This window comes from Mirounga leonina, unplaced genomic scaffold (genome assembly GCF_011800145.1).
Source record: "Mirounga leonina isolate KUSES-001 unplaced genomic scaffold, KU_Mleo_1.0 Mir_201, whole genome shotgun sequence".
NCBI classification, from domain to species: domain Eukaryota; kingdom Metazoa; phylum Chordata; class Mammalia; order Carnivora; family Phocidae; genus Mirounga; species Mirounga leonina.
In genome coordinates, this window is record NW_023270504.1 from 10,892,391 (window position 1) to 10,915,342 (window position 22,952).

The window sequence follows — 22,952 nt, forward strand, 5'->3', positions numbered from 1 at the left end:
GTGTATATATATATATATATATATATATATATATATATATATACACCACATCTTCTTTATATATATGTGTGTGTGTGTGTGTGTGTGTGTGTGTCATGGAATATTATGCAGCCATCAAAAGGAATGAAATCTTGCCATTTGCAATAACGTGGATGGAAGCTGAGTGAAATAAGTCAAACAGAGAAAGACATGTATCATATGACCTCACTGATATGAGGAATTCTTAATCTCAGGAAACAAACTGAGGGTTCCTGGAGTGGGGGGTGGGGTGGGAGGGATGGGGTGGCTGGGTGATAGACATTGGGGAGGGTATGTGCTATGGTGAGCCCTGTGAATTGTGCAAGACTGTTGAACCACAGATCTGTACCTCTGAAACAAATAATGCAATATATGTTAAGAAAAAAAAAAAGAAGAAGAAGATAGCAGGAGGGGAAGAATGAAGGGAGGAAATCAGAGGGGGAGACAAACCATGAGAGATGATGGACTCTGAAAAACAAACTGAGGGTTCTAGAGGGGAGGGGGGTGGGAGGATGGGTTAGCCTGGTGATGGGTATTAAAGAGGGCACGTTCTGCATGGAGCACTGGGCGTTATGCACAAACAATGAATCATGGAACACTACATCAAAAACTAATGATGTAATGTATGGTGATTAATATAACAATAAAAAATTTTAAAAAAAAGAAAAAAATTATTTTTTTAAAAGATTGTTTATTTATTTATTTATTTATTTATTTATTTATTTGAGAGAGCACAAGCAGGGGAAGGGGCAGGCAGAGGGAGAGGGAGAAGCAGGCTTCCCACGGAGCAGCGAGCCTGATGCGGGGCTCCATCCCAGGAACCTGGGATCATGACCTGAGCTGAAGGCAGACACTTAACGGACTGAGCCACCCAGGTGCCTCTATTAAAATTATTTTTAAAAGATGTTTTCAAGTTGTTGAATCAGGAGATTTGGCTCTTGGTCTTGACTCCTGTGCTATGTGGCTCTGTGATCTTTGCACCTTGACCAAGCACCATACCATGGCCCATTATTTTTACATATTAATACCAAAAGGCATGCCCCCTGACAGCAGACACTCTGTGATGGCCATCTTTGTACCCTGGTACTCCCGACAGTACTCACATGGTGGGTGTTTAGTAAATAATTACAAAATGAGTAAATTATCTTGGGGGTCTTAGCCTTTACACGAATCATCCTTATCATCTGTAGTGTAACAATGTAGATTCAGATAATATCTAAGACATAGATCTACAACCTCTTATCTGAAGTCCTGAAATCTGTTAAGCTGGGAAACAGAACATTTTGTTTATAATTCACTCGGCAGTAATATCAGACCTGGCCTAAACTTATTAGACTACAAACCTCATCTGAAGAGACACAAGGGTACTTGTAATCTTTGTTTATCATAGTTAAAGTAAATATTAATATATTTCACTTGAGAAATATTTATGTATTTTGGGTTGCTGCCCCAGACTCCATCAGGAATGTTACTAAAACATTTCTGATTTCCATTATACATCCGGTCTCCTTTGGATAAGGGAGCATGACCTGTGCTTTCTATTGGGGACCTTGATTTTGTGTCTCTTTCCAGTCTTGAACCCCTCAAGTGAATCGTTCCTAATCTTTATTCCCCAAGGATGGAGGAAATAAGAATCCAACCAGGCAGAGCTTTGGATCTTTATGGTGCCACATTTTAGTAGTGGGGAGGATTTTTTTTTTTTTTTTCCAGCTAGGTATTACTTTGGTGGCTTTAGGTTATATCATAAGTTTTTGCTTTTTTTTTTTTTTCAGTGTTATCTTGATCCAGGTTTGGGGCCTGGGCCAGATGCTGATCAGATCTCCTTTTTGAGCAGCTGAGTAGGTCCACATCCCAGCCAGTTCCTTATCCTTTATTGGTGCTCACACTGAGGCCACTATGCACTTTCCCTAATTGTCCTAGAGCCAGGTACCTGACAACTAGGGACAACTCTTAGGCCCTGGAGCCTGTGAAATTATTCATATTAACCAATCCACAGGAAGCTCATGAAATTTAGCTAATCCTGCCCCACTTGATATACAAAAGCTGCTCCTACAACTCCAGCTAGCTGTTACCCTGGCCTTGGCAACAACCCCTCATGTGGCCCTGCCCTGTCTGGCAGCCTCCTCCCATGTGGGGCTGTAAGTAACAGAGCACTGCCTTTCATCAACCCAAGACTTGATCTGCTGTGTCCCACCATCAAAGAGTCTTCAAATCTTATAAAATCTAGGGGTTAGAGCTGCCATCCTTGCTTCCTACCCTAGGCAAGCAGACGTGGTGCCAATGGAGACTGAGTCTCTCCTCCCTTTGCTTCTCTTCCTCTCCTCACAGTCATCTTCCACTGAGCAAACCTAACCATGGGATTCCAGGATGAGAGGAGAGATGGGAAAGGCTGTTCAGGCTAGTGGTGCCCAGTGCCGACAGCACACAAAAGTCACCTGGTCTGTTTTTAAGAAGTTATTAAATCTGAGACCCTAATCTAGACCACGTAAATTAGAATCTGTGGAGTGAGACCATGGTGGCAGAATTTTTTTTGAAGTTTCATCAGGTGATTCTAATATGCAGCCAGATGTGAGAGGTGTGACTTTAGGCCTTGATTCCACAGCCTCTTCATGTAGCTAAATGTTGAGTCTGGCTCCCTCAGCCCAAAACATGAAAGGGAAGGGGAATAATTAGGCAGAGTTCACACAGACCTTGTTCTCAGGCTTTGTCCCATCACAATACCAGAAAAACCTCACCCTGATACTCAGCACCTACTAACTGTAATGATTATATCAATGTAACATTCAATAGTAATCACCTCATTGTTTTCTCTTTTTATTTTATTTTATTTTTTTTATTATGTTATGTTAATCACCATACATTACATCATTAGTTTCTGATGTAGTGTTCCATGATTCATTGTTTGTGTATAACACCCAGTGCTCCATGCAGAACGTGCCCTCTTTAATACCCATCACCAGGCTAACCCATCCCCCCACTCCCCTCCCCTCTAGAACCCTCAGGTTGTTTCTCAGAGTCCATAGTCTCTCATGGTTTGTCTCCCCCTCCGATTTTCCCCCCTTCATTTTCCCCTTCCTACTATCTTCTTCTTTTTTTTTTTTTTAACATATAATGTATTGTTTGTTTCAGAGGTACAGGTCTGTGATTCAACAGTCTTACACACTTCAAGCGCTCACCATAGCACATACCCTCCCCAATGTCTATCACCCAGCTACCCCATCCCTCCAGCACTCCAGCAACCCTCAGTTTGTTTCCTGAGATTAAGAATTCCTCATTGCTTTCTCTTAATTGAAACTTAATACATTGAATTTTTAACTATATAAAACATGAAAGCATGAAGCATAGTTTCAACATTACATTATTTTCTCTTCTTCTCTGAGTAATAAAGAGAATAGGAAAATATCTAGATTTTTAAAAATTTACTGATAGTGTAGCCCTTTTTCCAAATTCACTTATTACTCTTGCTTTTTAATTATTGAGATTTCTAGTAGATATTAACTACATCATTCTTCAGTTATTTGAGTTGAGACATTACCTAACCTTTCTCCCCACCAATATACTATAATAGATTTCTTAAACTGGATTTTCCTCCAGTCAGATAACTTGTAGTCAGTTACCTACTTGGGAATTTTTATTGAACTGTAATTGTCTTTTGTAATCTTTCCCGTTGTTAATTATGATATTGTTTTAGGTGAAGGTGGTTGTGATGATAGGTTGCATGAAAGACCCTAATTCAAGGCTCTTCCTATATCCATGCTATTTGCCATGTGACATATCTCATTTTCCTGCCATGACCAATAGAATGAAGCAGAGAGTGTGCCATTTCTGAGGGTAGGCCTTAGAGGACGTGAATAATCTATTTTCACTTTTGCTGTCTGCCATTGCTATGAGAGGCACTTCCCCTAGTTAGCAGCTGCCCTGTCAGTATGGGTCCAAGAATAAACACACATAAGCGAAGTAAAGCATAAGTAGCTAACCTTTCTTGAAGCAGAGACACCAAGCTGAGCCCAGCCTAGATCAGAACATTGCCCACCTTCCCACAAACATATTATCTAAATAAATGTTTACAACAGTGAGGCACTGAGATTTTTACAAATTTATCACTTTTTTTATTTTCACTCAACATTGAGATTTTTGTGTATATTTGTTATGCTGCTTTACTGTGCCAATAGCTAGCTGATACAATGGTAAATATGTAGGGATTTTATAGCAACTCATAATTCAACTCTTTTGCATTATTTTTAATGTACATAAAATGATTTTAAATACATTTATTAATACAAATATTAAAGAATGTTATCTGGCACATCATATTTTTAAATTTAATTTTTTTCTTGAGAGCAATTGTTCAGAGTGGAAAATCCTGGCTACAGTTGTTTACAGTAATTTAACCTTTAGGTTAAATTATATCAATATTCATTTAGTATTGCAAGGTTTCAAATTAAAAGTATAGCCTTGCTTTAAGAGTTCTTTTTTTTTTTTGTTATTTAGCTCATTTTTTACATTATTGATATTTTAAAATATATTGGGACAATATAACCATTGGATGTGTTGAAAGAATTCTTATAGTTTTTACTGTTTCACTCAATATGAAGTAATGAAAGCTTCTACTTTAGGACCCACTAGTACCCATGTCCATCACTTAAAAAATATTCTTTTCTTGGTTTTCTGATTTGTTCAATGAATAAAAGGATGATCATCTCACACAATAAAGATGTCTTGGATGCAATGTAGTTGGTGGTAGTAGTTTGTCTGATTTTATAAGGAAGTTGTTTTGCCAACATTGTACTAGAATCTAGGAGTGTGAAATTGTGGTTTCTACAGAGTATAAACAAGTCTCATAGCTTGAAAGTCAAGTAAATTAATTTTAGTTCTTAACTTAAACTACTGCTGAGAAGTACTTCATTTCTTGATTCTTCCTTCTCTAAATAGATTAAGGGTTACATGAAAGTCAAGTTGTGCTCATTTGTCCTCCCTCTAGAGAGATTTCACCTGACTGCTTATTTATCGGTTCTTCTCAACACAGTTGGTTTCTGAAATTTCTCTTTCTTCTGTTTCTATTTCTCTCCCTCCCTTTATTTTACCTCCTTCCCTGCCCTCTGTCATTACCATTCTTCCTTCCTTCCTTCCTTCCTTCCTTCCTTCCCCTTCCGTCCTTCCTTCCTTTCTTCCTTCCTTCCTTCCTTCCTTCCTTCCTTCCTTCCTTCCTTCCTTCCTTTCTTTCTTTTTGTTTCTTTCTTCTTTCTTTCTTTCTTTCTTTCTTTCTTTCTTTCTTTCTTTCTTTCTTTCTTTCTTTCTTTCTTTCTTTCTTTCTTTCTTTCTTCTTTCTCTTCCTCTTTCTCCTTTCCCTCTCTCTCTTTCTTTCCTCCTATCTTCACTCTTATAACTGACCAAAATCCAAGACAAAGCATCTTAATACATTGATCCTTTAAGAGGAAAAGCAAAACAAAATCCCCCAACCCTTTAGAATTAAACAATTTAATAACTCTATCTCATGGGATTAATATAAAACTTAAGACATGAGCCTTTCTTGTACTTTCTCTGATTCAATTCATGGTGCCTATGTTGAGCTAAACACTCAATTTATTTGGTGCTCAAAAATTTCTTATGATCAACAAATTGTGTTTTGGAATGAAGCTTTGCTTTATAGTGAGAAGAAAAATCAAAATGGAGAGCAAATACTATATTGGATGGTTTCTATGGAAGATCTTTATAATCATGACCTTCACACCAGCTTTCCTAAATATGAAAAAAAATTATCTTCAACAAGAATGCCTCAGATGTATTGATTACTGTTGTTGTGCCAGTCTCTGTACATATATACAAAGATTATTACTTACTTTTATTTAATCAAAGCAGAACCTAAAGGACAGAAAGGGCATCTTGCTAAGTCACAGAGTAAGGAAGTGGTAGAGATGGGTTCCAATTGTTGGTCTTCATGACTCTAGAGTCTGCATCTTTATGTTTCCTTACAAAACTGTTCAGACCTATACAACTGAAAATAACAAAAAAAAGAGGTTCACTTCAAATCAAAGAAGTCTCTAATAAAATCATCCAACCACCAGCGCAGATGCATGCATGAAGCAACTTAGCATTTTTAGCAGACACGGGAAAGACCAAAAAGGCTTATCAGAAAAACTTGTATTTCTCATGTTACACCCAGAATATTGAAAAAAAAAAATTTTAATCCTCAAATCTTTTGTAGGTAGCTTTAAACATTTTGACAGTGGTAATACATATTTAGAAGGAATCTATTTCCACTGCCCTCCCTTCCAGTGGAAATAAATGTGTTCTGTACCTCCATTTCAAGTCGGTTTTGAGAAGTAAATGTAAGACAGATATTCCAAGAATTATACAATGGGAAAGGGCCTCAAATCCCAGCCTTGTGTCAGTTCATCTCAGAATGGAGAAAGTATGGACAAGCAATGGCTTTTCTACCTCAAATAAATAAACACACTTGGTGAGCACTTAAAATATACAAGGTATTAGGTTAGGAAAAGTAGTTGATATAGAAGACAGTTAAGATCCCAGAACATAGGGCACCTGGGTGGCTCAGTTGGTTAAGCAACTGCCTTCAGCTCAGGTCATGATCCTGGAGTCCCATGATCGAGTCCCGCATCGAGTCCCGCATCGGGCTCCCTGCTCAGCAGGGAGTCTGCTTCTCCCTCTGACCCTCCCCGCTCTCATGCTCTCTCTCATCGTCTCTCTCAAATAAATAAATAAAATCTTTAAAAAAACAAAAAAAAACACCCCAGAACATATATTTTATTTAGAGGAGAAGATAATTACATAGTAGAAAACTGTCAAGGGATGGTTCATAGTATTACATAGTATACACAGTGTTGCAAAAATGTTACAGAAAATATATGCTATGATAATTGAGAAATCAAGGGGCCCTTCACATAGAAGTGATGTGGAGAACGAAGGTATCAGGGAAAAACAAACAGCAAACAAACAAAAAACTGGGTCGGGGACAAATAAGTCAGTCAAAGTAACTGCTCTTGAAGACACTGTCTGTAACATAATGGTATAATGCATGACATCCAGATAGGCATGTGATATTTTAAGCCACTGTTCTCCAAAGTATGCTGCATAATAATAACAATATAGAACACTTATTTAAATCTTACTACCTGCCAGCCACTTTTATGAATTATCGTTACTCTATGATTCACAGACCAACACCATCAGCATTATCTTGTTAGAAACACAGAGTTTCTGTCCTGGCCCTCCAGACTTACTGAAACAGAATTTCCATTTTAACAGGATTCCTAGGTGATTCACATGCACATGAAAGTGAGAAACAGTGTGTCAGAATGCTTTAACTTGGCTAATCCTCTCAGCAACAGTATGAGATGACACCATTATTATCCCCATTTTATAGATGAGGGAACTGAGGCACAGAGAGGATAAATAAATTGAATTAACTATGTCTCTGTTGTCACTGTCAGAGTAGTATTCAAATCCACAGATCCACAGCCTGTGCCCTTACCGACTACATTATTCAATTCCATTGATCAGCTCACCGTGAGCACAAGAAACTCAAGAGCAATTGCCAGTCGGATTTGCCCAAATATTCCCCTTCAAGAGCATTTAAATTTCTTCTTTGGATCCAGAGCAAAGGTAAAATTTCAGTCTCCACTGAGAACAGAAGTAGCCAGAGTCCAAAATAAGAACTAAATTCTAGCTACTATCTGGGACATTTAAAAGGAAATAAATATGCAGCTGATTATAAATAACAAATAATATTGTTCTGTTTAATTTCTTCTTCCTGGGAAGTGTGAGTGTGACTAAAGCACATGTCTTCTCTGGCTTATAGGTTCAAGTTGCCATTGTTCTCTGGACCTCCTTTGGGTTTCCGTGTCAGCTTGTGTGGCAATGATTATTTCTTTCTTACAGGAGTTAGAATTCGAATGGCAGAATCTCTCCATCTGCAATTTGTCACAATTCAAACCCAGGAGTTAGAATTTCAATGGCAATTTCTCACAATTCAAACCCTGCATTGAGATTCTGTATATTTAATTATACCTCAATTTCAGTGGCACACCTTTATTTTAAATATACTCTGCAAAATCCCCAATGCCTCCTTTCTTAGGAATTAGGTCTCTCCTTTGTGTAGTGCCAGAGTTCGGTTTCATCTCTCTAGGGGCTCGCTAGTTTGCTTGCTGCAATCATGATCTTATTTATCCTAATTCTGGATCTTTGGATAATGAAAAATGTCCATGTTGAAATGTAACTGAAAAGGCTCCCCAAGAGGGTGGAGAATCTTGGAGCAAACAATAATTTCTGGATATCTCAATTTATTGTGCATCTTCTTGCAGCTCTCTAAAACTGTAAAGTTAACTATTTGCTTGCTGTCATGCTGGCTGTATATGTTCAAAATGACTTCAGCAAACAATAAGACAAGTGTCTTTTAAGCAACACATATAAATACTACTAAGATTATCAGTCTATCAAGGCCTATTTTACTATCAATCCCAAAAATAATCTTTTGAGACTAAGATGTAAGAGGATGAAAATCTACCAAATTAACCACAAAATGAAAATGGGACAATCCCAGTATGTATCTTAAAAATGAAAATTTAAATACATAACCTACTGACAATGAGCTAAATTTTTTTGTAAGCACGTTCCTTTCAACATTGTGAAATAAGGCATTGGCAAATTAGCAGAAATATCTTCACTTTACTGTGGCTATAGACATGAAAGTTTTGGTTCTTCACAGAGATAAGATATATTTGATATTGAGTACTTATAGAATGAGGTTAATTCAAGAGTTATATTCTGAGAGCCTAAGAAACATTGCATGTGCAAACAAAAGAAGAAAAGATAAGAAGCAAGCTCTACTTATGCTGTATTACACTGGAAAGGCACAGAATTTGGGGGAAACGAACCTGGATTCTTGATAATGTTACCATTACTGGTGCCTGTCGCTCATTGTGTGCTCTGAGATCATTTCCCTGCTCTGCTCTATACCTCAAGAGGCTGAAAATCTGCAGACTATAATCCAGGTAAGATCCATGGATGTGGTGGGAGGTTGGAGGGCAGGAGATTTCTTTCCCCTTTCTCCTGTAGGCTCACCCCTTTGGTGACTTCTCTTGCCAGCTCTCTCTGCACAACCCTTTCCATCAAGGTCCCTGATGGACAGCTCCTGGGTTCTGTTTATGACATCACTTCCTTTTGGATGGTAGAAACTTCCTTTGGCTGCTACTCTTGGGGTTGTGTCACTGTGCTCTGTTTGGCTTCTTAGCACATTGGACAGTCTGTTAACTAGTTCTTTATATCAAGTTTCTTCTACTAAGTTACCAGAGCTCAGTTTTCCCATGAGATCTGAGGTATACTAAGTCTGTTTGAATCCCAGTTTCTTCATCTATAGAATAAATTCAACAATACCTTTCCTTGATGTTTGTTCTAATGACTATAGGCAACGTGTATAGCAGGTGTCAGCAAACTGTGGCTTGCCAGCCAAATGCATTTCTAAGGAAAATGTTATTGGAATACAGCCATGCTTATTTATGTACTTCTTTTCTAACGCTTCTTTCATGTTACAATGGCTGTGTTGAGTAGTTGCTACAGAGACCACGGAGTTTGTTTGCAATACCTAAAATATTTACTATTTGGCCTTTCTCAGAAAAACTTTGCTGAACCCTGGCATATAGCATAATGCCTGTCTTGTAGTAGATGTTTCATAATTGGTAGCTTTTATTTTCCTCATATATTGAACAGTCATATTTCTAGTTACATAGTCCTAGGTATGATACTGCCTAGGGAATTATCCTCGAGGTGACATTAAATAATCACTGTAAATTAAAATTGGTAGGGGACATTAGAGACTCTCTGTGTCTTCCCTTCCATTTTCAATCGATTGCTGTGACATAGATCAAACCCAATAAACAGAAGAGTAGCCTAAAATGGGTGACTGATGCAATAGGTAAAGAAAGCTTACATTGTCAAGACTATATCTCAACTGCGTATTGAAGAGAAGTTACATAAAGAAGAACTTTTCAAGTCCTCACTTGTGTATGTGATTCAGGACTCACAGATTATATGACATGGTAATAACTACAGTCAACAAAAAATCAGTGGAAGAAAAATTGCTTAATCTACTCTCATTTATAAAGCAAAAATGAACTCTATTTTTGAGAGAATTGGCAGGTTAATTAAGAAGTCTGTTAGTGGTTATGCTGAGAACACTGATACATTTTTAATTCAGCTTGATGTTACTTGACATATAGATGTAACTGATGTTTGTGTGAGAAGTTTAAAATCAGCTGTATGGCAAATTCATTATAGACTTTGCAAGAGACTTTTGCCCAATGACTGAGTATGATCTCATCATTGAAAGATGAAACATAAATTCAAGGAATTTAACAAGGAAGTACTTGAAAAAGCATGGAGGGGCACCTGGGTGGCTCAATTGGTTGAGCATCTGCCTTTGGCTCAGGTCATGTTCTTGGGGTCCTGAGATCGAGCCCAACGTCAGGCTCTCTGCACAGCGGGGACCTGCTTCCCCCTCTCCCTCTGCTCCTCCTGCTTGCTCTCTCTCTCTTTCTCTTTCTGTCAAATAAATAAATAAAATTTTTGAAAAAAGAAAGAAAAGATATGGAAAGTCTGCTCACTCTAATGTTTATTTTCTTTCATTATAAAAGGAGAATGATATGATTTTTTTTTAAAAAATGGGAATTATATGATCTTTCATAAGAAGTAAAAAGTAAAAAGATGTAAGATACTTAGCTTAATCCATAGACCATAGTAATCACTCAAAAAAAATTATAGTTGCCTTCTCCATTTATTTAGGACACAAATTAGAGCCTGTTGATTCTCATTTAAGCCATATTTATCTTGTTCTAATTGATGTATATCATACATTGTATTCCAAATATGAAAGAATCACTCTTCCTATTTCTCAGAATATTTAATTGGTAGAGAAGCAAACATCACAGTGTAGGACAATGGGTTGGCATTATGACATAATAACAATCTAATCAAGGTTTTTGTATATTTATATGTTATAACATCTTTTGAATGAAGAAATAGTCACATTATAAGAGGTGTGACCTTTGTAAAATGTTTCTAAATTTTGTTTAATTTTTAAAAGAAATAAAAGAGCACATCTTTTGCATTCATATTATCCTTACCCTTATTAGAGAAACATCATTGTTCTGATATATAAAAGAGGTTATAAGAAAATTATTTGAGTAGACTTAATTCATTTCTATTATAAATAATGCCAGTTAAATATGTTTTCTACAAAGAAGTTTAATAGTCATAGACAAGGTTCAGTTATTATTAGCACACACATACTCGATAAAGACTATAAAATTGTTGAAATATTTTCTTAAGTTTGAGGACATGAATACCACTTAAAAATGATGGCAGAGAAATGATATGGTCTTATTACCAACACAGTGGATGATTTCAGATCATTCAAAATATTGCATACTGAATCAAGTGGTTTTAAAGCTACTCTTGTGTGTGAAAAAAAAATCCTTACTGTATTGACAAGTTAAGAAATCAATACTATGAACACCTAAAACTCAGGAAAAAAAATGTTTGAAGTGTTTCAATTCACATTTATCAAAAAATACTGTGGCTGATCAACAAGCTCACAGACCTGTTAAAAATATATTCACATCTTGCTACTTATATCACTCTTGATCTAAGGACCCCCAGTCAAAATGAACAACCAGCCAGATGAAGAACAGCTGAAAAAATATTTTTTGTTTTAGTAACTGAAGCGTCAGTGTGACGATTAAGACAATGAAATCAAACCTATATTAGTTTGGCAATATTTTAGGATACTTGGAAAACGGTTAGGCTACTTAAAAATCTAATATTCTGAATGTTGTGAATCTAGATCTTATTTCAGAAAATAAATTGAAACATGCCTGAATTTGTAAAACCCTATAACCTAACAACCAGACCTTTTCAGCTGGAAGATCACATTTCAGAATTTCTCGGTTCTGATCACAGTGAATCTCAAATAAATGAAGTAGAAAGAAAAGCAGCAGACAGTATATTTAAAACATTCAGTGCTGCAAAAAAAAAAAAAAGCAATGTTACTTAATACAAATATTTAGTACTGTCAATTTAAAAACTATGAATACTCTATAACAATGTTTCTGAGTTCATTTGTTCCTACACTGAACTTCTGCACTCGTCTCTTAACATTTCATTTTTCTCCTACAAACAGATTTTATGTGAAAGATATTTTACTATTTTAGTTATCTCGAGCTAGCCTGAAGATGAGACTCATCGAGGAGCAATGCTCCAGAATTTTCATTCCAATAAGCTTGAAAAATTGGCACAAGTTAATTTTGTACTTCTACTTCTCGGAAGAAAAGGAATTCCACTTCTCAGAGAGAGGTATAGAAATGCTGTTCATCATAATTAGGACTGTGTAACTAGAAATGTGAGGCATAAACATATTTAGTGCAAAATGTAAATATTGCAACAAAGTGGGTTGGGCACCTGGGTCTCATCTGGATTTCCCTAGAACCAGTTCTAGTACACAGGTAAACACAGGTGTAGATCTTTTCAAATTTGCAGTATGCTATTCTAAAATCATATGCTAAATCATCTCGTAATGGCCACTTTAATTAACAGCTGCACACGCCTCAAAAATTAGCTAGAATGCAACAACTTTTGGCAGTAGATGAGGAAGTTTGTATATACACACACATGCACGCATATAGGTAAAATAAAAATATATACCTGATGAGAAAAGTTAAAAAAAAAAAAAAACCTATGGTAGTAGAGATATGGAAGCAGATAAACCTAAATGGAATGAAGTATAGGGTAGGGTATCTGTGGAAGAGAAGTCACCTCTAGATAATGATTTAAAAAAAAAAAAAGTAGTGAAAAATAGAAATGCAAAGTGGCCCTCTAATTTTGTTTATTTACTCAAAGATGATGCCCGTCTAAAATTAAGATGCCTCTCTGTAGCTAAGAGGAGAGTGAGGACTTTATGTTCTCAGGGACCCTCTTCTTTCATGGCCCTCTTCCCATGATTCTCCACGGTACACTGGAGCATTGAGCTGAGAGTCCCAGTCTTCCAGGGGAAACTGAGTTCTGAGGTTCTTAGCACATACATACTTTTCATTATTGCTTTCCATGGAGCCCATTGCATATAAGAAGGCTTAAAGATTAGAAAAGCCATGGTGAGGCAGGACTGGTGCTTTTCTGAGTGAGGCTTTGAAGTGACTTCATGATACCTAATTTACCACTCAGGACATTACCTAGCAAAATCAGGGGTAGGCTAACATTTCAATAGTGATCACTGCAAATTTGGGGCTGATCTATGTTGAAATTCCACAGGAAACACTGAGAGATGGGAACAAAACTTAGTACAACTTTTTGCATAGTAGATGCCATTTAAAGAATTAACTCCACCTTATGCTAATAATGGGAAGGCCTTGGAGGAGAAAGGCTGAGGAGAGTCCCAGGTGAAAATTCCAACAGTGTGTTCAATGTGAATTAGTACTGCTTAATGACGCTGCAGCCCCGGGCCAACCTCCTATGGTGTCCTACGACATTGGTCATACATCCTTTATGCTAAGTAGAAAAAGTTGGCGATTTTAATGGGCTGGGGCTTCCTTATGACCATTGACGGTGCAGGGTGTGGAAAGATGACAGCCCTAAGAATGTTGCATGTATAAAACAAGTATCCCCTGGCATTTCCAGACCATGAGTTTTATATAAAGTAAACCCAAAACTTCTGTTTTTAGTATAAACTGATGACCAAGCTCTTTTTCCAACCATTGAAATTCTCAGTTATATCTGACAGAACTTTAGGGTGTCTCAGATATACTCAGGAAAAATATTCTGAAGTTTTGAGGAGCCCTCATGATCCCTGCTATGTAGAAGCCAACTTGGGAGTGGTACCTTAACACTTTCTACTTTTTTGTGGGGTGAGGAATAGGGTTTCAAATACCATCAATACCTATGGGACCAAATAGCATTTCCAACATCATCATTGAGCCCAAGTCACTCTGTCTTCCATCCAGAAGTGGGAAGAACTTTGTTCCCTAAATCCCATAGAAGTACTACTTGTGATCCAAGATGAATCAATATCCTTTATAAAATAGCTTCTTTGGCCTCAGCCAGCAGGCTCTTTCATCATGGGGCCCAACAATAGCCCTAGGGAAAGCCCAGGAATTGGACACCTGGCAGCCTTCTCCAGGTGTTGCTCACATACCAAGCTCTACCTTAGGGATCCTTTGGTCCCATTAAAATCTACTGAAAACCATCCAACAAACAAAAAACACATCAATGAGTCCACCATCCCATCACTGCATTAAATATACCCAGCTATGTTAGAATTCTCTGAGCTCACTGGGATCCTGGCTTCCTGTGTTTTACTAGAGTAAATTGATGATTGGTGGCATAGCCCTTTTGGATTTTCACTCATAGTACAGTCAGATGACTTTCATTCCCTTCATGACTTCCTCCAGGCTCTCCTGTTAATTGTAGATAAACTACTTAAGTGAGTTGTTCTTATAGTTTAATGTCTTCCTTTTCCCTACCCCCGTTCCTTCTCCCTACCCCCATTCCAAAGCTAAGTATAATGTTCTACACTTCTTAGCCCCTCATCTTACTGTAAATGTAGTCTGTGTTCTATTGAAATAAATGGTAGCAGCTTTTGACTTGACAAAATGGACAGTGTCTCATAAAATAATTTCAAATGAGAAGTAGAGATCTGTATTCTGGTCATTCCTCCATCAGTGAGGAGTCCTATGACCTTTGGAAAGTTACTCAGTTTTCCTCTGATTTTATTCTATAAAATGGAAATTATGATAGGCATTATTTCATGATATCTTAGGAAATTGTGAGAGAGATAATACAGAAAAATCTTTAAAAATACATATACTATACATATACATATATAATGTGTGTCTCAAATCTGCGATACTTTAAAAAATTTAAATCATTTTAAATTTAATAATTTAATTACCTTTGAAATTGCAGATATTCTCAACCCACCAAATGATTTCATTTTTTAAAAAAAGACTTTATTTTATATGAAAACATAGATTTTATTTTGCTCATTCTAAGTATGTCAAAGTTTGTTTGTGAACAGATAAGTCTTATGAGCCTCATGGACTATAATCAAAAAACAAAACATTTGCAGTAGGTTGGTATTGAAACCTGCTGTTCTCTTTCCCAGTTTTTCCTATTTAGTTCAAATGTTCAACTGTTTAGCAGGCTCAGATAACTTAATCAATGAAGCTCTTATTTTTGGCATTCTCACATTCCAAATTAAAATTACATTATATTTTTTTGGGAAAACCCCCCACCAGTACCATCTGTGAATTGAATGGTGTCATTACATCAAAGTACTGCAATTAGAACAATAGGGTAAAATTAATGCCAATGTTAAGTACAGATGTGCCAAATATGATGGGTAGTTGATACACAATTCAAATTGACAACCACGTGCAATGTGGAAAGTATCCAGGCATAACCCCAGATCCAGTTGGCCAATGGATGTCATGATTGCCACACAGAGAACATATTTAAAAGAGATTTATTTGGCAGTGAGAAAAAGTTAGTTTCAAAAGACCATAGTCTATCCCAGGTTACTCACGCACAGCTTTTGTTATCTCAGGGTTAAAATGGGCCCAAAGAAGATAATTCAAAGGGGACATAACATTCTGTAGCCATGGAACAAAATTCCCATTTTTTTTTTCTTGTCAGGAATACAACATTGGGTATTTGCATTACATGGCAGATCATATGGCATTATTAGTCTAATGGTGCTGCTTTTTCATTTCCGTAGCTGTGACAAGCTATTAGCTTTAGTGTGCAATTGGGGTTTCTTAGCACAGGTTAGTAGGATAATATACTTTATTATTTAGGTTCACCATCTGTCAAATTAAATTTCTAGAATGGATGATCAAGAGTTAGTTTCTCTCAGTTTAGAATCTTCTAATGTTTGGTATGAATGTATTAAATGCTCAAATGATGGTTTTACTCAGACAATCATAAGATATTTAATCTCTGTCATCTCATGTTGGTGTGTTTGACAAAACATGGTATTAAAAGAAGAAACACAAGTGGTTCAAGGCATAAGAGTATTGATGATCAGTGGTGGCTATCTCTATCAGCCCTTAGGTAAGCAAATGGTAAATAGAATTTTTTTATGTTGAAATCATTTTGCTACTGAGCCCAGGAAATTTTAGTAACAAATTTAAAACAAACATTTTTGGTGAATAGGCATAATTAACCTATAAGCCTCATAGCAGTAGCTTTCATTCAAGCAAATAAATTTTTAAAAAATGAGACAATATTTATAGAACAAGGACAGCAGTTGTTAGCTCAACAATTATTTGGAGGTATCACCTGATGTGTTCCTGTTCATGAAGGCTATCTTGAACTGATGTCACAAAGATATTTTTCCATAGAACAACAACAACAACAAAAAAATGCAATCTAAGAATAATGGCAAATCTATGTTCTTTTCTGAAATGTCACATTTCCACATTCTTTTCATTAGTGCTCAATTTTCTCCGTCTTAAACAAGGTTTAAAGTGGAAAGGGGAAGATGAAATCATATAAACAATGGATGCCAAGAGGTATCAAGTCTCATCTCTTTTCACCACCCATCATTATAAATCTCAAAATTTACCAAAAATCACTTTATAAGTAGTAGTAGAGTATATCATAACCTATATTTCTTAATATTCCCCCAGTCAAGTATTCTTATCTAAATAAAAAAAGACTAGGTCAATTTTTAATAACAGCATAAAATCGAATTGTTAAGATGTAGTATATACAAGATGCTGCAGATAAAAAAAGCTGTTGACTAAAATTTCTCTCAATATGATTATCATCTTATAAGAGGTTCCAAATAATTGGGGGCAAAGCAAAAATGAAACAAATGATGTAAGAGAGGTCTAAAGGTTTTAATGAGGGAGAAATCACTTCAGGTTGGAGAAATCAGGAACCCTGCATAGTAGAGGGGGCTTTATTGGCTGAGTAGATGGAGAGTAAATAGAATGAGCAAACCTAGAAAAAAGTTAGAAATCAAGAATCACTTGTTCATTCAACAAGATGAGAATGAGGGTGGCTTGGGCCAGAATCACACAGGCAAGGAAATAATCTGTGGAGGCTAAAGATGATTATTAAGATGAGAGGTGTGAGAAATGAGGAAGAATTAAGATTGATTGCAATTACAAGTAATTTAGTATGGGTGAAGCACAGGGAACCAATACTGTGATAAAAAAAAAAATAAGTATAACTTGTTTCAGTTCTGTAGGTCCTTGAATACCTTGACTAACAAAATTCATAGTTCAGGTTACTTGGAATAACTCTGTAGAAATGACTTGAAAGACACCCAGAATCATGGACATGAATAATGTCGGGAATATATTATTCCCTGTCTTCTCTCTTTCTTTGACTTTTTATAGGCTTCATTCTCTAGAACAGCTTATCCATATGGCAGGAAGTTGCAAGTTTACAGCCTTGCAATAATACTGTGATCAAGGAAGAAAGAAGTAGCATTCCTCAGCTCCTATTTGAAAAATTCAGGGAAGGGTACTGAGTAGTCATATGACTATACCTGGACCATTTACTATAAACCACTGTGAATCATTATCATCCCCCCGGTCAATGGGCAACCCACATCCCTCTCTAAAAGCACCCACCTCGGGCGCCTGGGTGGCTCAGTCGGTTAAGCAACTGCCTTCGGCTCAGATCATGATCCTGGAGTCCCTGGATCGACTCCCACATCGGGCTCCCTGCTCGGCAGGGAGTCTGCTTCTCCCTCTGACCTTCCCCCCTCTCGTGTGCTCTCTCTCATTCTCTCTCTCTCAAATAAATAAATAAAATCTTTAAAAAATAAAATAAAATAAAAATAAAAGCACCCACCTCATATGAACAGGCATTTTCCAGAAGAATAGAATGGGAAAGAGGCAGGCAAAACATTAAATACTCATTAAGTAAGACTTAAGGCTGAAATATTTTATATATATGTAAATAAATACATGATATATATAAATACATTGTATATACATTATGTAATGTATATATATGCCTGTTATTATCTTTGCTCCTTCCTATCTAAAGATAATCTCGCTAGCAAATTGCATTTTTGCTCATTCACTGAGGGAGATTGCTCTACCAATTTCCTGTTCTCTTTCTTACATCACCAATTTTCTCTTAATGAGGTTTTTCCCATCAGAACATACATGCTGTTATTCTTCCATCTTAAAAATAAAACTTTCTCTTGACCCCCATATTCCCCACCAGCTATTGTCCTTCTTCTCTGCTCCCCTTTAAGACAAAATTTCTTGAAACAATTATCTTTACTCTGACTTCACTTTTTCTGATTCTATTCTCCCTTAAGCCCACTCTACTCAGGCTTCTGTCCTCCACCATTTCACCAATATAACACTTAAAAATTATGCCAATGACCTTCACATTGACAAATTCAGTGACGAATTCTTAGACCTCATTTTATTTGACCTATCAGCATTTGACCTATTTGACCTGCATATGGTCTTTCTCTCCTTTTTTTTTTTTTTATGTCTTACTGAATTTTCTTCTTATACTCTTTCATCAGTTTTCTTTGATAGTTCCTGTTTATTGTTGATAACTTACTCTTGCAGGACCTGGCGGTCTAACTTCTATCCTCTTTTTCTTTTCTACTTAACCTTACTCTGTTCACAATCCCATCAAGTTTTATGGCTTTAAATTCCCCTGCTGCCAATACTAAAATTTATATCTTTAACTATTATCTTTTCCCTGAACCCTAGACTCATATTTTATACTGCCTTCTAAACATCTCTATGTAGATGTCCGAACTATCCTCAATTAACATGTACTTAATTAAGCTCCTAATCTTCCATCCCCAAACCTACTTATCTGTTATGGGGTCAATTATGTCCCCTCCCCACCCTTCAATTCATATGTGGAAGTCCTAAACTCCAGTACCTCAGAATGTGATTGTATTTGGAAATAGCGACTTTAAATAGGTACTTAAGGTAAAATGAGGTCATATGGGTGGGCCTCAATCCAATCCGACTGGTGTCCTTAGAAGAAGAATATGACACACAGAAATATACCAGACATGCATGCACAAAAAGGAAAGACCATGTGAACACACAGAAAGAACGTGCCCTTCTGCAAGCCAAGGAGAGATGCCCCAGAAGAAACCAAACCCGCTGATAGTGAGATGTCAGACTTCTAGCCACCAGAACAGTGAGAAAATAAATTTCTGTTGTTTAAGCCTCTCATCGTGTGGTGTTCTGTTATGGCAGCCCTAGCAGGCTAATGCGCCCACAGGCCTCCCTAAATCAGTTCATAACAGCTCCATTCTTTTAGCACATACCAAAAACTTTGGAGTTGTCCTGGACTCTTTTTTTTTTTCTTTTCACATTCTATGTCCTGTCCATCCAGAATTCCTGTTAGCTCTAAATTCAGAATTAAATCTGACTGCTTCTCACCAGCTCTTACACTACCACCAGGGTCCAAAGTACCATCATCTTTTGCCTTGATTATTACAGTGGCCTTTTAACTAGTTATCCCACCCACACAGTCTTTTCTTTTCTTTTTTTTTTAGATTTTATTTATTTATTTATTTATTTATTTGAGAGAGAGAGAATGAGACAGAGAGAGAGAGCATGGGAGGGGGGAGGATCAGAGGGAGAAGCAGACTCCCTGCCGAGCAGGGAGCCCGATGTGGGACTCGATCCCGGGACTCCCAGATCATGACCTGAGCCAAAGGCAGTCGTCCAACCAACTGAGCCACCCAGGCGCCCTATTTATTCATTTATTTGAGAGAGTGAGAGCGAGAGCACGTGAGAGGGGGGAGGGTCAGAGGGAGAAGCAGACTCCCTGCCGAGCAGGGAGCCCGATGCGGGACTCGATCCCGGGACTCCAGGATCATGACCTGAGCCGAAGGCAGTCGTCCAACCAACTGAGCCACCCAGGCGCCCCCACACAGTCTTTTCTTCACACCTCAGCTGGACTGTGTGCTTCGGCTTACATTATGCAGAGCAAATGTTCTTTCTACCACCTGCACCACCAACCCTTCCTATACCATTTTCCACCTTTCCATCTAACTTACTATATATATATTTTTTACTTATAATATTTTCAAATTAATTTTTTGTATTCCTCTTCTAGAATACGAGCTCTGTAAAGGCAGTAATTTTTCATGTGTTTCTTCACTGATGTACCAATTGCCTTGAACGATGCCTGCCTCGTAGTAGGTCATTGACACATCTTTGCAGAGTAAAGAAATAAATTGAACGTAAGATATAAACAGATGTTAATAAAACAACTCCCAGCTTGAGAAACAAAACATTACTAAAATTTGAAGCCCTCCATGAATTCCTCCAACTCATCTTTCCTCCTTTAGACACAAGCAGAGTTTTGTATTTACCATTCCTTTGAACATCTTCATGGTAAATATATTTTTGGGTTTCTACGTATTTTAAATTGAAAACATGTATCTGTACTTGCTCTTTTGCTCAACATTATGTTTGTGAGATTCATCTGTGTTGATAATGCTGCTGTAGTTAATTCATTTCTAATGCTATAGTTTTCTATGAAATAAGTTCACCACAATTAAAAAGAAAATTCTACACATTGTTTGTACATGTCTCCTGGAACATGTATACAATATACAAGCATTTCTCTAAGTTATATGATAAGAAGTAGGATTGGCTGGCCCCAAATTTCCCTATGAGCTCATTTTGCCACAAGATAGATTTTTTTTTTTAATTCTACCCTTTTATTGAGAAGATAGCATTGAGAGATCTGGCTCTTTCTATGGTTAAAGTTATGTTTCCTGCCTTGAATGGGCCAAAGGCCCTGGAATTTTGTTTTCTGTTATGGACAAATGACCCCGTTTCTGTTTTCCATTGTGTTTCCCCACGAGTTTCAGTTTGCTCTTCATTTTGGCCCGGGTAGATTTAGCTTATTTTCTTTTAAGCCCAGCAATGCATTATCAGTGTTTTTTGTTGACTCTTATCCAGAATTTCTACATGTTTTAAATAGAGTGTAATTTCAGAATTCCTTGTCTGCCATATTGCAAGAAGCAGCAGGAAACTTAAACTTTTATACTTAATTTTAAGCCTGTCCCATGTTGGTGGTTTTAGTGTTGTTATTCAGGGTAGGGTAAACTTTATATGATAACAACTGAGTTTGGGAATATTCATATGATGAGAGCAGCTGGCTTCAAGGAGCTCCTGATAATGAAAGATGACTTTATTTTATGTATCTAGCACTACATTAAAAATTATCAGAGCATCTGGGACAAAGTTGGATGTTTTAATAACCAGTGTTGTGACAAATGCATGGCCACTTGCCTAGACATAAAATTTGGTTCATGCCTCACACCATACACAAAAATAAACTCTGAATGCATAGGAGATCTAATTATAAAAAATAAAACCATACAAGTAGAAAAAGTAGACAAACTCTTGTAGAACCTGATTAGAGAGGAAACCTTTCTAGCTAGGACTCAAAACCCAATTATTCTATAATTAAATGTTGATAAACTTAAATATCTAAAAATAATTTTCTTAATGGCAAAAATCACCATAGGCAAATAAAAGACAAATGGCAAACTGGGAAAAAACATTTGCAATGTATGTCACAAACGAAAGGTTAATATTCCTAATATATAAAGAACTCTAAAAACCAAGAAAGGAAAGCAGAATATTAACAAAAAATTATGTCAAGATAGCCTCTAAACATATGGAAGGATTTTCAACTTTAACTCACAAAAAGAGAACTACAAATTAAAAAATAATAAGATGCCATTTTTACCTATCACTCGTAGAAAAATTCCAAAGTTGGCCATACACTCTGTTGTCAAGATTGTAGAGAAACAGGGTTGCCTGGATGGCTTACTTGGTTAAGTGCCCCACTCTTAATTTCGGCTCAGGTCATGCTCTCAGGGTCCTGAGATCGAGCCCTATGACTAGCTCCACATTTCATGGAGCCTTCTTGGGATTCTGTCTTTCTCCCTCTCTCTCTTAAAAAAAAAAAAAAAAAAGATTGTAGAGAAACAGACACCCATGTATTACTGGTAGAAATGGAAGTGATATAATACCTACAGAATGGAATTTGGTAAGATCTAATAAAACTACAACTGCACTTACTTTTGTCCAGCAAACCCTAGGTATTCACCCCAAGGATACATTGTCATTAATATGAAAAAATTGTGGAAGTTATTTATTACGGCATTATATCAATATTGCCTTATATATAATTGCAAAATTTCAGAAACAGCCCTGTGTAGGAAAAAGTAACTTGTCCTTTATTTGCCCTTTACTCTCACATTACTACAATGCTCACACTACTTCCAACACCAAGCAATTGTGGTTGGATGTCACACAATTTAACTCAATTCTGACACTACCTACTTGCAGATAGCATCAGTTCCCCTGGTTAAGGGCTTAGTCCCACAAGAACGCCCTCTACCTTTTCAGATGCCAACACAAGTCCAAGTTCTTACCTTCTGACTAATCAGCTATATAACAGAGGTTCCCACAACCCTCTTGGCAGGTTCCATTAATTTGCTAGAGTGGCTCACAGAATTTAGGAAAAGAGCTTACTTAATGTTTACCAGGTTATTAAAAAAGAATATAGTAAGGGATCCAGAGGAATATTCAGATGGAAGAGCTGCATAGAGGAAGGTATGTGGGAAGGGGCATGGAGTTTCCATTCCCTCTGCAGGCATGCTCCTCTCTCAGCACCTCTGGTGTTCACCAACCTGGAAACTCTTCCACCCAATACCTTTGGGATTTTTATGGAGGCTTCATCACAGCAGGCATGATACATCATTAGTTCAGTTTCCAGCTCCTCTCCTCTCTCTGGAGAATTGGAGATGGAGCTGAAAATTCTAGCCTTCTGATTATGGCTTGATCTTTCTGGTGACCCAGGAGCCCATCAAGAGTTACCTCATTAGAACAAAAGACACT